General features: G+C 39.3%; 1 protein-coding gene across 1 annotated transcript in view; it reads right to left on the bottom strand.

The window, feature by feature from the left end:
* Positions 1-16120, bottom strand: part of Cngb3 (cyclic nucleotide gated channel subunit beta 3) — a 168116-nt gene that overhangs the window by 90929 nt on the left and 61067 nt on the right. The window lies entirely within an intron of this gene.

The raw sequence follows: 16120 nt of genomic DNA, 5'->3' as shown, positions 1-16120 counted from the left end.
AGAGTATCCCTCTATGTGGAGTGGGATCTTTGGTGGGGATCTTATACATCCTTCAAAGGTTTCTTGTCAAAGACCTGGTCTCCAGCCCAGGGCACTATTGGGAAGCAGTGAAACTTCAGACAGAGAAGTTTGATAGAAGGAAGTTAGATCATTTGAGGCATGCATTAGAAAGGACTTTGAGACATTAGCCCCTTCTTGCTCTTTGCTTTCTCACTGCCATGAATTTGAGCAGCTTCTCTGCATGTTGCCCTCAGGCCCTAAAGCAATGATCAATCAATCATAAGCCTGAACCTCTGAAACCATCAGTTGAATAAATATTCTCTCCTTTTTAGTTGATTTTTTTCAGGTGTTTTACTGCAGCAACAGAAAGCTAAGTCACTAAAAAATAATTTAAAAGGTAATGAGGTATAAAAGGAGGAGAATGCTGGTGAAGACATTGGGAGTTTTGTTAGCACAGAAAAGTGCTGGTAGATGCTGAACACCACAAAGTCTTCTCAAGGTCTACTCACCTATTAACTAAGCAAAAACTTCCTTGAGAACCAAACTCTGTCCAGAAGCACTTACTACACAGAAAAAGAAATACAGAGAGGGGAAGTGAGTTTCTGTTCCCTGTTTGCCAAGGCACAGCAGCCCCCATCACTGCTAAAACATGGTGGAAGGATGTCTTGTGTTATGACACAAGTCTCCCCACTAAGAATGAATTAGAGCAAGGCAGAGAACATCAAGAAAAAGGTCTCCTGAGGGGTTTAAAATAACTCCAACTCCTAAAGCAGATGTGAATCTCCTTGAAACATTTTCATCATTGCCTTGGCAGCAGGATGTGTGGCTGAGGTCTGGGATGGAAGCAGGAGTTGCTGGTTTCATTCATAGGGTTGCCAGTGGAGAAGAGCTTCTGGTAGGGAGGGGACCCATTCAGAGCAATTGAATAATCTAAATGCAAATGAAGGCAATTTGTAGCAAGAAGGAAATCAAGACTTTGTGAGTCAATGAAGTAAAATCGCATGTGAGTCTCAGAGAAACCAGGAATAGCACAGAAGGAAATCAGACCAGGGAGAGAGAGAAGTGGGGTTGCAGATAATCAGCCATGCAGATAAGGCTATGACTCTGCAGACTAGGGCACTGGACTGTGGACCAGAACTGGTGGTTGTGGTCAACTTTTGAGGTCCAGGAGAATCAGATTGTCTGTCAGCTCCTGATTAATAGGCATTACAGGGTTTCCTTTTCATGACAGGTTTTTCTTCTTCTTTTCCCTCAATATATGTTTTTATTTAAATTAGAAACATGAATCCTTCACATGTCAATCCTAGCTCCCTCTCCCACCCCTCCTCCCTTGTCCCTCCACTAGCCCCCCAAACCCCCCACCCGATCCCCACATCATTCCCCATGGAGGGTGAGGCCCTCCTTGGTCAGAATCTCCAAAGTCTGTCATTTCATCTAGGGCAGGACCTAGGCCCTTCCCCATGTGTCCAGGCTGAGAGAGCATCCCTCTATTTGGAATGGGCTCCCAAAGATCATTCATAAACCATGGTAAACACTGATCTACTACCCAAGGCCCCAGTGATTTCTGTGACACTACATTCATGGAGTCTGGACCAGTCCCCTGTTGGCCTCTCAGCCATCAGTCTGGGATTCAAGAGATCCCCCTTATCCAGTTAGCTGTCTTTGTGGGTTTCCCCATCATGGTCTTGACCCCTTTGCTCATCACTCTTCCATCTCTGTCACTAGGTTCCAGGAGTTCAGTTCAGTGTTTAGCTGTGGGTATCTGTCTCTGCTTTCATCAATCACTGGATGAAGGTTCTAGGATGGCATATAAGGTAGTCATCAACCTTATCATCAAAGAGGGGCTATTAATGTAGTCTCTCCACTATTTTAAGTTTGCCAGTTGATGTTAAGACAGGTTCTTCTTTAAAAGTGACTGGGGAGCAAATCGTTTTCAGTGATAGACTTCATTGACTGGAAAGTATCTAAGGTTTCTTTTCACTAACAGGATGAGTAAGAAGCATCATTTATATTCCAGGTAAACAGTTAATGACACATGATAAAGAATATAGGAAGAATATCCTGTATGATACTGAACAAAACGTGAGAGCAGTGCCTATATTTAAAGGAGAGAGCCCCTCTCAAGATGGATTATTCTAGTTCCATCCATTTGCCTGTGAATATCAAGATGTCATTGTTCCTCCCCCCTCCCCCACTAAGTAGCACTCCATTGTGTAAATTATCACATTTTCTTTATTCATTCTTCAGTTGAGGGGCATCTAGGTTGCTTCCAGGTTCTGGCTATTACAACTAATACTGCTTTGAACATAGTTGAACAGATGTCCTTGTGGTATGAATGTACCTCCTTTGGGTAAACATGGTGTTTACTTACTCATAAGTGGATATTAGACACAGAGCAAAGGATAACCAGCCTATAACCCACAACCACAGAGAAGCTGGGAAACAAGGAGGACCCTAAGAGAAACATACATGGACCCCTCCACCCCAGAAGGGGAAAGGGACAAGATTTCCGGAGTAAATTGGGAAATTGGGAACACGGGGGGGGGGGAGAATTAGGAGAAAGAGGAGGAGAGAAGGGAAGAGGGGAGCAGAACATGAGCGATGAGGGATCAGGAAGATCAAGTTGGGAGAAGAACAGAGGAGAGCAAGAAAAGAGATACCTTATTAGAGGGAGCCATTATGGGTTTAATGAAAAATCTGGCACTAGGGAAATGTCCAGAGATCTACAAGGATGACCCCCCAACTAAGAATCTAAGCAATAGGGGAGAGGCTACCTTAAATGTCCTTCCCCTATAATGAGATTGATGACTGCCTTAACTGTCATCATAGAGCTGATGGAAGCAGAAGCAGAGATTCACAGCTAAACACTAAGAACTCCTGGAATCTAGTTGTAGAGAGGGAGGAGTGATGAGCAAAAGGGTCAAGATCATGCTGGGGAAACTCACATAAACAGCTGACCTGAGTAAGAGGGAGCTTACAGACCCCTGTCTGATAGCTTGAGAACCTGTATTAGATGGAACCAGGTACCCTGAATGTGGATGTAAGTTGGGGGTCCTCTGGCAGTGGAACCAGTATTTATTCCTGGTGCATGAATGGGTTTTGGGAGCCCATTCCCTATGGAGGGATACTTTCTCAGCCTAGATACATGGAGGAGGGCCTAGGTCCTGCCCCAAATAATGTGACAGATTTTGATGATCCCCATGGGAGGCCTCATCCTCTCTGAGGAGTGGATGGGGTGGGATGGGAGGCTGGTAGGGGGTTGGGAGGAATGGGAGGATGGGAGGGAGAGGGAATTGGGATTGGAATGTAAAATAAATTGTTTTTAATTTAAATAAAAATTAATTTAAAAAAGAGAGAGTCATTCTTAGTTGCATCTTTTCCTTGTTTTAAATAGAGTTGGGAGGAGAAAGTGAGTTAAAGTGAAATGTAAGATAGAAACTGCAAACCTTTATGAAGGTGTCTGGGTGTGGCAGTGACATTTAAATGACTTGCTGATGAAAGGATCCAGTGTCTAATGCCTATTGAAAGGAGGCTAGCCATGAGCAAGATGGAGTCAGAGCAGTCCCTGCTCAGTGCTGAAGCTTAACAGCAGCTGTGCTGGAAGTCTGTCTCTCTGTATTGCAACTTTGCTAAAGACACAAGCAGCTGGTAATAACTTCCCTTCTTTTTTTAGCATTCATGTTTTCATGGAGACATCTGTGCTGACTGGGTCACTGCCATACTCTTGATTGCTGTCAGTTATCTGCTGCTAAGGACAGACTCATAGGATACCCATGTCACCATTAAAAAGCCACCAGCTGATTTTTTTTATAAAGGTGCAAAAGCAGTTTAGAGAAGTAAAGATAGCACTTTTGACATATGGCGCTGAAGTAATTGGATATTCATAGGCAAAAGAATGAATTTCAACCTAACCTCCCATCTTACATAAAAATTAACTCAAAACAGATCATGGACTTCAAAGTGGAAAGTATAAAACTATAAAAGCTTTACAAAACCCTGGGTTCAGGGCTAGCAAACAGTTCTTAAATTCAAACCAACAGCTCAGTTCATGAAAGGAAAACTGATAAATTGTAACCTGATCAAAATCCAAAACTGAAAATAAAAGATTGTGTTAAGTGGATGAAAAGACAAGCTGTTTACAGACTACATATCTGACAATGATCTAGCGTTCAGAACTTATGAAGAACTCTCAAGTTCAATGATAAAAAGTAAAGCAATCTCATCATCGGATGGGTCAATAATATTTTGCATTTCACAGAGGAGAACACAAATGTAACAAAGGATGCAGGAAAAGGCTCTCAGTGTCTTTAGCCATTAAGAAATACAAATTCAAAACACACTGAAATATCACCTTGAATTGCATATTCATGGGCAAAAGGCATCTATCTGGCTGGCTAAATTCTAAAGAGTAACCAGACCAAATTTGCCAGCCATTCTGTGAATTTGTTCCATTATCTGCTGCTAAGGATAGACTAGCAGAAGACACATGTCACTATTAAAAGTGACCAGTTGAGTTTTTGCAAAAACAATTTAAATAAGGAAAAATAATAGTCTTTCCAACTCATATACTGCTATTCAAAATATAAAATGGTATAGCCAGTCTGGAAAACAGCTTGACATTTTCATATAGTAGTAAACATGCAATTGCCATGTGACTACGTAACTAATTTTCAGCTAAAGAAAACCTCATGTTCATATCCTATCTCTAATAACCCTGAACTGATAATAATGCAGGTGCTCTTCATTTGGTGAATGCTTAAACAAATTTATACATCTATGTCAAAGAAAGCTTTTTGCAATGAAGCAAAACAAACAAACCAATAAAAAAATCAGCAAACACAGACAAGCATGCAAACAAGTAGAAATGAAAAATCTAGGGCCAACAAGACGGCTCAGTGGCTAAAGGTGTTTGGTGCCAAGGTTGACTTGAGTTCCATCCCTTGAGCCACACTGTGGAAGGAAAGAATAATCCTCAAGTTATTTTCTGTCCTTCACACATATACTGGCAACATATATACTCCCAAGTATAATATGTGAAAGACCCCGGCCCAGCCTACACGGAGGCAGCTGAGGCTTATGGAAAATTCCGTTTCCCCCACAGCTCAGCTGAATAGTCATTTTTTTATCAGAAGGGAGCTCAGCTCAAGGTCTTCATGGCTGAATAGTCACTACTATCAGAAGGGAACTCTGTCCAGGCAGGGACACAGGTGTCTACTGTCTGCATAGCCACACAGAAACCTATTGTTCCTCAGATAGGGCCAAGGCCGAGACTTGAGTTCCAAGCAAAACCTCAATTGCCCTCGATTCTGAGCCCCAGCCTCATTTAAATTGCCCAATCAGGGACCTGTAACTAGGCTTCTCGCTTCTGTACTGCGCTTTTTGCTATAAAAGAACCCCCGAGTCCCCAGCTCGGCGCGCTCAGCCCCCCAAGACTGAGACGCCCGGGTACCCGTGTGTAAATAAAGCCTCTTGCTGTTGCATCCAAGCTCGTGGTCTCGTTGTTCCTTGGGTTCGGGTCTCCCTCCCGTGAAAGTCCCCCGCCTGGGGTCTTTCAATGCACACACAAAAATAAATAATATACATGTAATAGCAGTGAAAACACTTTAAAAAACCCACAATCTAGTTGGGAAGGACTATTGGTTTCTTCCCTTCCACGTAATCATCTATGGATCTTTCTGGTATCATGAAAGCTAGTCATCAAAGAGGAGGCTTTTAGGGTGCATCCAGGTCTGGTCCTCTGGCTTCTCTGACTGAAGTACATGATATCTTCAGCAATACTCACCTTTCACCTCTAGGGGAGTAACCAATAGCAACAGCATTAGCCTCTAATGTTTGTGAGTCTGTTGGCTAACCATAACCAACAACATGAAAGAGAGTTTCTCATGTCTGATGCTGACGTTTTTTTGTTGAAGAGTGTATGGCTGTTTTTTTTAAAGACAGGGTTTCTTTGTATTGTTTTGGAGGCTGTTCCCCGTGTTTAGGCTGAGAGGATATCCCTCTATGTTGAATGGGCTCCCAAAATCCAGTCACACTAGGGAATTAAAAGCACAACTGAAAGCTCTAGAACAAAAAGAGCAAACTTACCCGGGAGGAATAGATGCCAGGAAATAATCAAATTGAGGGCTGAAATCAATAAAGTAGAAACTAGGAAAAGACTACAAAGAATCAATGTAACAAAGAGTTGGTTCTTGGAGAAACAATCTATGGGGCCTCTGGTAGTGGATCAGTATTTATCCCTAATATACAAATAGACTTTGGGTGCCCATTTCCCATGGAGGGATACTCTCTTAGCCTAGACACACGGGGGAGGGCCTAGGTCCTGCTACCAAATGATATGATAAATTTTGAAGATTCCCCATGGAAGGCCTCACCCTCCCTGGGGAGCAGAAAAGCGATGGGATAGGGGGTCAGTGGGTTCATGGGAGGGCAGGAGGGAGAGGTAACTGGGATTGACATTTAAAACAAGATTGTTTCTAATTTAAATGAAAAAGGAAAAAAAGAAAAAATGATTTAGTCATTGTGAAAAACATTTTGAAGTCTCTCAAAAACATAACCATAGAATTATAACTATTAGATGTATAGCCCAGAGAATAAAAAACTATTTACGAATCATATAGGCATATATACACATGTACTCATAACAGCAGTAGTCATGAAATCCAAAACTTGGAAAACTGGCTGTCCATCCATTAACAGAAAAATGGATAAACAAATTGTAGTAGGTAGGCACAGTGGAGTTTTATTCACCCATAAACAAGTGAAGAACAGATCAAGCTGGAACACAGATGAATCTTTTGGAATGATATAGTAAAAAAATCCAGACACAAATGTCACATAGTATATGATTGCATTTGAATGAACAATCTAGAATAGACAAATCCTTGGGGGAAGACAGTACACACTGATGAACATAAAAAGGTGGGAAGCAATGAATGAAGAGACTGTGTAATGGGAAACAGGACATTACTTCAATGGTAGGAAGATTTTGGGAGTAGTGGAGGTGGTGGCCGCACAAAGTGAGTGCACTAAATGCTCCTTTCTAACCATTCACCTTAAATGGTGACTTTAATGTTACATGACTTTCCCTTCCACTACCATTCTTCACACAGTGAACGTTTATTGTTGATGAGGTGTTTGACTAGATATAGAGATACAAAGCCAGAGTGCCCCAAGAAGCTTATTAAAAAGATCAATAGTGTTACATTGAAATGTGTTGAGTGCTTGTTTTTATTACGAAATAGGGATCTGAATAAACTTAGAAGATGAGTCTCATTACCCATTCTTAACTCATAAAATACCTATGAGGTTAACACAATTACGAAATTGATTGACCTTTGTAAGGGTGGTGAAGAGAGTTTTCTGGAAACTCTCAGAAAGCATACTGGGCTTCAGAGCAATATGAAAAGCAGATGGCGTTAAGTAATGGAAGGAATTATGGGAACAAAAGGGGCAATAGAAACCCAAGAATGCTAATGTATTTACATCTTATGGGAGCTGAAGTAAGACCAGTAGATGAATATTTTGGATAGGTTTACATTTCATTCTCTTAATTGTAAATAATTTTACCTTGAATCAAAAGATGCTCTATGAACTTTGCACATTGATCATCCATTTGTTCTTTGAAACTACACAGTGCATATCTGACCTCTTCCAAACAATGAACAACAGTTATCTGAAGACAATAATTTCTTTCCTGTTATGAGCTTGACATTTACATGCTTCTATTTATTAAAGATGTTTTTGCATGGCCCAATATTGGGATCCTTTCATTGATATCACGGGTGCTTTTCCCTTGAAGCATTTCTTTCTGTAAGAGTACCTTTTAGGAAAAATAGCAGCTATACTATATATTCCGATTTTATAACCATCCTCATTAGTTTTACATCAATTAAATACCAATGTTGGACAATGTTTAGCCACCCAGATGAGTCTTCTAGCTTTTTATAATGTGCTCACTCTCAGCTTATAGTGAGGTGATTGAATATTTAAAAGTTTAATTTAGACTTTTATTCATGGCAAATGTCGAACACCATTTGAATCATACTTCATGACCCCTTTTTTCATTTGAATCTCAAATGACCCCATGAGTTGGATGCTCATCCATCATTATTTCCATTTCAGATGAGGAAAATGAGATTTTAGTAGATTAACGATTTTTTGAGCACATAGAGCCAAAATCAGAGTAAGGAGAAATAGGGTCAAGTTCTGCCGCCCATCTGTTTTAATGTACTCCTTCTGTGTTCTTTGCCCTATCAAGTGTGTACTTTTCCTGTCTGGTTTCATCTATGACTTTATTCTGGTCACTAACAAAGAAATTGAGCCTTCAATTGTGAAATATGGAGTCTATAGTTAGATTGTTAGATCAGATTAATGCTAATTCATATATTGAACATCACCTTGCTTGAAAGATATCACAGGGAATTTGAAAAAAATATTTTTAAATGATGTTAATAGGACTTTACTATCACTAAAACCTATTTGTCATGTACAGACACTGTTTTATTATTTACATTTTCAAAAATCATGCTTGATAATCCAGTCTAGTGTTGTTCCAGGGATCAACATAAACCACATGATGTAAAGTTTCCAGACTTCTCATCCCTTTTTGAAAATGCATTTGTTCATTTTATGCATGAGATTCAAATTTATTTGCAAATGAACAATGTTATTTGCTGTTTAAATCTTCTCTGAAAATCAAATATAAATATCATTTTCAGGAGAATGACATGACACTTGGCTCTACCTGTATGTGAGCATTGCTGTGGCTTTTATAAGTCTAAGGTAATTATCTTTCAGGAGTGAAATAGAAACTACAATTCAAGCTTGTTCTTGGTGGACGCTTTGACTGAGGCAATAAAACACTTTTACAAATAGAGGGGAAACATTTGTCTATGGAATTTGATTTTTTTCTATCCCTGCACTTTCTGAGGTGTTTGGTGACATTTGAAATTTTCTTAGAGAGGAAAAGCCTTTTATTTTATAAATAGAGTTAGGCTCACCTTGGTTTTGGCATGGCAGTAGGTAATTTGTGTTCAGATATGTATTAACAAGATATTATTTCCTGCTGAAGACTTAGATACTGGAGTAAGGAGTGGTGTTTGGCAGGAAAAGGGCAGAATGTTAAGAAAATGACAAGAGATTGGGATTTCAATAAAGAACAGATGAAGGGCTTGAAAATAAATAAGAAAATATTAACAGGGTAAAACCAAGGGCCTCTGTGAGATAAGGTAATGATTTTTGACTACTCATAATTGTTATTTGGGTATGTTTGACCACAGGAAGTTTACAATTTAAGGATATGAAGATAGTTTGTTAGGGGAAATATTTCTTTTTCGTCTTCTTGGGAAAGCTTATGTCCTGGATTCCTGTGCCTAACTTTCACCTGTTTCTCATTGTCAGCCTCAACATTGTGAAACCCTAAAAAGCAGAGAGCAAATTCAAGGCCACTCATTCATTTGGCCTTTAATTTTTGTTTGGGAATAGTGCCTTTCCAATACTGATCAAAAACAGGGAGGGTTACTATTTGAATTCACGTTCATATTTTGAATTTTGGTGAAGTGGAATAGCCCCACAATTCAATTTCTATTATGAATGAATAATTCTTATGTGCCACAAAATTAGAATCTTTATAAAATTCTATCTCTTATAAGAGCATTACATATTGGAAATTATGATAGGATATTAAGATTATTTTATTATATCTTTTCATTGCTATAATGACTAATAATTTAAATATGAATACTTGACCTCAATTTTGTAGATAAAAATAGATTTCTGGATGTTAGAACAATGTATATATTGACCATTTCTAATGAACTAATCATTAGTATTTATAGATTAGCATAGAATATAATGCATTACCCTTATATTTTTGGTTGTGAGCCTAGCCTTTAATGGCTGAGCCATCACTGAACTGAACCCAAGGAACCCAGTGACAGAGAGAGAGGAGTGATGAGCAAATTGGCAAAGAATGGGCTAGCAAAACCAGCAGAGACAGCTGATCTGAACAGGGGAGAGCTCTTGGACCCCAGACCGACAGTGGGGAGGCCAGCATGGGACTGATCTGGACCCCCCCAAATGTGAGTGTCAGCGAGAAGGCCTGGGCAACCTATGGGGCCCTGAGCAGTGGATCAGTGTCTATCCCTGGAATACAAACAGACATCGTGTGTCCATAGCACAAAGAGGGATGCTCTCTCAGCCTGGACTCTTAGGGGAGTGCCTGGACCCTACCCAGAGTAAAATGACAGACTCTAGATATCCCCTATGTGGAAGGATTTGGCAATAGGGTGGGAGGGTGGGGGGGGAAGGGGAGTGCGGGAGGAGGGGAGAGAGAGGGAACTGGGATTGACATGTAAAACAAGCTATTTAAAATTAAAATAAAAAATGATAAAAAATAATGCATTATCCTGACCCAAGAAAAAATGTAGATATTCCCAGAAATCAATATATGGACAAAACTCCTGAAAGCTATCAAGTTTTTAATTGTTGGATTACTGTAATTAGTTTGTGTGGATATTCAACTTCCTATATTTTCAATGTGTCAGTGTCTTTTTGTTAAATTTATAGGACTGTCAGAGTATTTTACCTGAACAGTGCTCACAGGCTATTGATAGCGGCAGGTGGCTAATCCTTAATCTTTGTTCTCAGACTCCCTAAGAGGGAAGTTAATTAGAATGAAAAATTCCATTTATCTCCTTGCATGCTTTTATTCTTCCTCTTTCAACTGGGCTCTCCATTGTACCTCTTATTTTGCATTAGCTTTCTTCTCCTTAATGTGATAAACTCCCTGGCAGAAATAATGCAAGGAGGGAGGATTTATTTTGGTTTATGATTTCAGTGAATACAGTGCACCCTGGTGGGTTAGGCATGTTATCATGCCAATTCCCAAGGTAGCAGTAACTTGTGGTTTCTTCACATCATGGTGGATCAAGAAGCAGACAACTAGCCTGGAGTTGAGAGTAGGGAACAGCCTTCAAGGCCTGCCTTATTGTCCTCTATCCTCAAGCTAAGTCTAAATAGCCTCCCAAACAGTCCTACCAGCTGGGAACCAAATGTTCAAACTCAGAATGGTTAGGAAGGGGAACAGTTCGACTCAAGCTATAACACTCTTTTAATTACTCTCCTCTCTCTCTCCCTCTCCCTCTCTCTCTCTCTTCTCTCTCTCTCTCTCTCTCTCTCTCTCTCTCTCTCTCTCTCTCTCTCCACTTTTTTGCTTCTCTCCTGGGATCACCTCTCTTTTAAGCCAAAAGAAAACATCAAAACCTCCACAAAACTTAAACATGTTAACCTGTTTTAGTTATGCAAAGTCATAGTATTGCCATTTCACTGTAGTTTCCCACAAGGGTTGAACATTAACATATGAAAAGTAAAATATTTTTATTGGTTTCATCATTTAAATAAGGTGTAAAGCTTTGTGCCTTTTTTTTTCTTTCTGTTCGTCAGTTATTAACTCTAAGGCATTGATGATGTGAGAACAAGAGCAAGCCCCAGAGGCAGTTGGATTCTTCCCTTCCCCCCTCCATCGTGCTATCAACTATGATATCAGCTTTTTGTAGATTTAGTCACAAATAAATTTGTTCCCACTGCCACTGCTTTTTAACTGGGGTTTTCTTTCCCATCTAGGCCCATTGCGTTTCAGCCCCCAAATAAGCACATAGAGACTTATATTAACTGTAAACTGTGGGCCAATGTCTAGGGCTTCTTATTGGCTAGCTCTGTCTTAATTATTAACCCATTTCTATAAGCCTATGTATTAGTACATCATCTTATCTTACGAGAGAATGCCTGGTGCATCCTATCCTCCTGGTTTCTACATGGCATCTCTGTGACTCTGCCTAATACTTTTCTGTATCCCTGTTTGGATTTCCTGCCTAGCTAAATACTGTCTGTCCATTGGCTGAACTAGCTTTATTCATCAACTAATAAAAGAAACTTACATACAGAAGGACATCCCCCATCACTGCCTCATCTTTCTTTTCTTCTGTTAGGTGTAGCATTTTAGAAATCATTACAGAGCATCACCCTTCAATTATTTGCTTAAATGCATGTAAATTTATCAGGAAGAAATTGTTACATGAGTATAATGCACATTCTTAGCTAGTTGTATTTAAATTGTAGTTATGGAAAAATTATATTTTTGTTGAAGTAAGTTTTCTTTCTATTAGATGTTTTCTATAAACAGAAGATTTTTTTCAGGAGCAATAAAAAAGTAAGCTTATTTTTTCTCCTATTTCCAGTACTCTCAATTTGTTAATCAAAACCAGTGGTCTACAACTGAATGAATTGTTCAAATGATGAGAAGGAAAATTTTGATCAGTATCTTCTAGATTTTAACATTATCACATTGAGTGTAATTTAATATATGTAATATCACAGATACCACATAGAAGTCCCATTAAAATCCTTGGTTCCCTAGCCCAGAATAAGGATTTCATTAAAAATAAAAAGGCTTGCTATGTGTAAAAATAAACATGGCTTCTTTCTGCTTCAGTTTCTTGGAGTTCATAATTGTTGCTTGCCCATATGCTATCTAACACCCATTTTCTTTAAGATTCAACCGCTTCATGATTATGAAAACACATCTTTGGTAAGGTAAAGAGAGAACCTAGGTTGGGGCCCCAACATTTTAAGTGTAAATTGGTAAAATGTGTCAATTTAGTAAAGTGTTACTAAATTCATGAGATTTAATTTCTCTCAGTGTTGACGTATTTCCTGAAACATGTAAGGCTCTAACACAAACAATGATCTATATTTTTTGTGTGAATTGTATTACATACAGTAATTTAGAGAAAATTTCACACATTTCTTAATACAATTTCTCTAGTGTCTGAGTCCTCTTTCGATCCTGTGTGGCTAGACACTTGTGCAGTCTGTAAAGGTGTTGTCTGTGGGTTGTGAGGCAGTTCACAGATTAGGAAACAGGATAACAGCACCATACAGTCACTGTTCTGTTATCTCAGGGTTAATTTTACTACAAAAATCCAACATATAATCACTGAGAAATGACTCCTTCTCCTATGATATTTTTGTACTCTTTTGTTAGTGATCTTAAACTTGTTTTTTTTAATTTTAAGAAATGGTGCTTTACTTCTCATATATACTATAAAATGTTTCAGAGGCACTCTATATCTGGAAGACTGTTGGCCATGCTGGTCTCAATTTCTGTCTTAGAATTCCAGCCCACACAAAAATAGACAGGTAGACCAATGGAATCGAATTGAAAACCCGGGTATTAACCCACACACGTACGAACATCTGATCTTTGACAAAGAAGCTAAAAATATACAATGGAATAAAGAAAGCATCTTCAACAAATGGTGCTGGCATAATTGGAGACTGGCATGTAGAAGAATGCAGATCGATCCATGTCTATCGCCATGCACAAAACTTAAGTCCAAATGGATCAAAGACCTCAACATAAATCCAGCCACACTGAACCTCTTAGAAGAGAAAGTGGGTGGTACCCTTGAACGAATTGGTACAGGAGACAGCTTCCTGAACATAACACCAGTAGCACAGGCAGTAAGATCAACAATTAATAAATGGGACCTACTGAAACTGAGAAGCTTCTGTAAGGCAAAGGACACAGTCAGCAAGACAAAAAGGCAGCCCACAGAATGGGAAAAAATATTCACTAATCCCACATCTGACAGAGGGTTGATCTCCAAAATTTACAAAGAACTCAAGAAGCAAGTCTTCAAAACACCAAAGGACCCTATTAAAAAGTGGGCTGCAGAACTAAATAGAGAGTTTTCAATAGAGGAGTCTAAAATGGCTGAGAGGCACTTGAGAAAGTGCTCAACATCCTTAGCCATCCGGGAAATGCAAATCAAAACAACTCTCAGATACCATCTCACCCCTGTCAGAATGGCTAAAATCAAAAACACCAATGACAATTTATGCTGGAGAGGATGTGGTGAAAGGGGGACACTCCTCCATTGCTGGTGGGAGTGCCAACTGGTTCAGCCACTTTGGAAATCAGTGTGGAGATTCCTCAGAAAAATGGGAATAAACCTACCACAAGACCCAGCAACTCCACTCTTAGGCATATATCCAAAAGATGCCCATTCATACAACAAAGATGTCTGTTCCACTATGTTCATAGCAGCTTTATTTGTAATTGCCAGAACGTGGAAGCAACCTAGATGTCCCTCACCTGAAGAGTGGATAGAGAAAATGTGGTACATCTACACAATGGAGTACTATTCAGCAGAAAAAAATAATGGAATCATGAGATTCGCAGGCAAATGGATGACACTAGAAGAAACTATCCTGAGTGAGGTAACCCAGTCACAAAAAGAGAAACATGGCATGTACTCTCTCATATATGGATTTTAGACATAGATCTGGGGAGTGCCAGCCTACAATCCTATGGCCAGAGAGTCTGGGAAACAGAAACTTTATTTAGTGGCTGATCGAAGAAGAGGCAGACTCCCTTGGTTAAGTACTGAGCTGAACTCAAGAAAGCCAGTAACAGAGAGGGAGGACTGATGATCAAAGGGATTAAGACTGGGCTGGTCTAACCCCCAGAAACAGCTGACCAGACAAAGGTTAACTCTTGAATCCCAGGCATTAGCCTGGGAAGCCAGCATGGGACTGATCAAGACCCCCTGAATCTGGGTGTCAGTGAAGAGGCCTAGGGAATCTATTGAGCCTTGGGCAGCAGATCAGTACCCATCCCAAGTATACACACGGACTTTGGACTCCAATAGAACAATGTGAGGTGCACTCTCACCCTGAACTCTTGGGAAAGGGTCTAGGCCCTGCCCTATATGAAATGACACACTATGGACACCCCCATGGAGGGCCTCACCCTCCCTGGAGAAATGAGGGGATAACGGGGGGGGGGGGAGGGCACGGGAGGAAGGGAGGAAATGGGAGAGGGACCTGGAACTGACTTGTGAAGCAACCTTGATTCTTATCTAAATTTAAACTGGAAAATAAAATAAAAAAAATAAAAAAATAAAAAAAAAATAAAAAAAAGAAGCAAACTGAAAGAAAAAAAAAAGAATTCCAGCCCACTAGTCAGGTCCCTACGTCTCCGGGGACTGAGCTTGACTCTCTCCCAAGGAGGGAAAAATCTCAGGCATTGAAGACAAGACAAAAGAAATGGATACCTCAGTTAAAGAAATGTTATTTTGAAAAAATTCAGGTGAAAAACATTTAGGAAATCTGTGAAACTATTAAAACACCATTCTTTGAATAATAAGAATAGAGGAGGGAGAAGAACTTGGGCCAAAGGCATGGAAAACATTTTTGAATATTTCCAGAAGAAAATTTCTTTAACCTAAAGAAGGAGGTTTCTATTCAGGTACAAGATTTATACAAACACCAAAAAGAAAGTATGCTTGGCACATAATAAACAAAACACCAAACATGCAGAGCAAAGATAATATTAAAAGCTATATAGGGAAAAGATCAAGTAGCATATAAAGGTCAACCTGTTAGAAGAGCACATCATTTTTCAATAGAGACTCTAAAATCCAGAAGTGTATGGATGAATGTTCTACAAACTCTGAAATATTACATGTGCAGACTACTATCTCTAGCAAAACTTTCTACCACAATAGATGGAGAAAGACTTTACAATAAAACCAACTTTAAACAGTATCTATCTACCAGAAGGGGTAACCTATAGAAGGGGCTAGAAGGAATCTTCAACCCGAAGAGGTTAACAACACTTCAGAAAACACAAAGAATAAAAAATCTCAGATAAGAAGATAAATAAAAGTTCATACCACCATGACAAAATAATGGGTCTCAATATATACTATTAATTGACAACTCTCCTTACCAGAGATCTCTAATTTCCAAATAAACAGACACAGACTAAAAGACTTCATATGAAAGCAAGATCCATTTTCCTGCTACTTCCAAGAAACATACCTTAATATCAAGGATAGACATCACCTTATGGTAAAAGACTGGAAAAATATATTCCAAGCAAATGGACCTAAGAAGTAAGCCAGTGCAGCCATTTTAACATCTGACAAAATAGATTACAACCCCAAACCAACCAAAAGAGATAGAAAAGGACATTATATATCCATCAAAAGAAAAAAATCCACCAAGGGGATATTGCAATTCTAAACATCTGTGCATCAAATAGAAGGATACACAT

Source organism: Mesocricetus auratus, unplaced genomic scaffold, assembly GCF_017639785.1.
Source record: "Mesocricetus auratus isolate SY011 unplaced genomic scaffold, BCM_Maur_2.0 Super-Scaffold_6730, whole genome shotgun sequence".
NCBI classification, from domain to species: Eukaryota; Metazoa; Chordata; class Mammalia; order Rodentia; family Cricetidae; genus Mesocricetus; species Mesocricetus auratus.
The sequence above is the reverse complement of the archived record's forward strand: the minus strand, read 5'-3'. Positions and strand labels throughout refer to the sequence as shown.